The sequence below is a fragment of the Meleagris gallopavo genome, chromosome 2, assembly GCF_000146605.3.
Source record: "Meleagris gallopavo isolate NT-WF06-2002-E0010 breed Aviagen turkey brand Nicholas breeding stock chromosome 2, Turkey_5.1, whole genome shotgun sequence".
NCBI lineage: Eukaryota > Metazoa > Chordata > Aves > Galliformes > Phasianidae > Meleagris > Meleagris gallopavo.
Window position 1 is genome coordinate 55,869,216 of NC_015012.2, and position 1,500 is coordinate 55,870,715.

Here is a 1,500-nt window from a genome sequence, read left to right on the forward strand (position 1 = left end):
CCTAGCGGGGAGCGGGCGGAAGGCAGGGCCCAGCGGGAGGCGACCGCTCCGCTCCAGGACGCTGCTGTACGGCAGCGTCGGTGTAGGTCTTGAGCCCGGGGCCAGGCGGTGCTGCTTTTCCAACGCAACCGCCGCTCGCTAGTGAATGGTTTGCTTCGTCTTCATCTCCGCCTTCCTCAATCGCCGTGCACGTTTTGTAACGTAGCTCCTGTGTGAGTGCGGTCCTACCCGTACAGAAATGGCACTTAAGAGGCCGTTCAGCAGGATAAAAGAATGCTGCTCTGTGCTGAAGGTTATTGTTTGTTATAACTTCACACCTAGACTCGATAACTGTAATCCCATACTCCCTGATCCCTGTTACGTTGAGCTGGAAGGTTCAGCTTATCCAGATTTCAGTAAGCCTTTATTAGGAGTAGGCCAGCTCAGCAGTAACTCATGTTCTGTGTTTTCCATGCCGATTTTTGGATGGCCTTTCTTCGACGTTGCTAAGATTTTGCTCATGACCTGCAAGCAGTGCATGGGCTGTGTTCCTGATGTATCCATGTAGCCAATGCTTGACCTTCTCTTCCTGCAGTAATCAGAACCAAAGGTTGGTACGAAGCTTTCACACCAACAGCTGCCAACATCAGTGTGCACTGTAAGCTGAGGGTGAACCTTCCTGGGCAGTTCTTGAGGACGAGATGAAGCAGCAGATAGATATGTCTCTTGTTCGTCAGTTCAGCTTCGCTCCAGCAGTGCCCAGCACGTTGGGTTGCTGACAAGCCCATCCCAGGTGGCTTACAAAAACTTTTTAGGAGGTGCCACTGGTGTTGCTGTTTGAACTAAATCTCTTTGGGTCTGCCTTTTTCCTGCTTTATCTGCACAGAGCACTACTGTCCACCCCCAAAGATGAAGACCTGCATGGTCTAGCAATGCATTTCTAATGAAAAACAGGGCCGAAGCTCTGCACTTTCCTGCTCTCTGCATGGGGATCCATGCCAAACTTGTATGCTGCATAGCACAGTTTAAAAGTGTACGCGGATTAACAAGTAAGAGTTACAGAGTATTTGCAGCACAAAAAACAAAGGGTTGGTCAGATGCAGTGTTTATAAATTCAGAAACCAGTACTGTAAGGTCTCAGAGATGAGCCAAGCGGGTTGTTGGGCTGCAGGAAGGGACTTGTCTTAAGGCAACAACAATTATGGTATGGAGAGAAGGAAGTGAAATTCCTTCTTTTTAGCCTTCAGGGGAATTTTAAGAATCCAAAATATAATTACCCAAATTGAAGTTTTCCAGGAGCCTAGAGTAAGCCACCCTCTCTCACAAAAACACTCAACGGGGTCATGCAGTAATCATGAGTTCCCATTTAGAAGCGCTCACGGGCCCACCAACACAAAGCCGCGGCGCACTCAATGCTGATCGCTGTCTCAGCACCCTCGGGTCCGCTCACCCCGTGCTCCTTCTGGAACCCAACTCAGCAGCAGCACCTGGCTGTTGTGCAGCCGCAGCACCCCGCGCTTC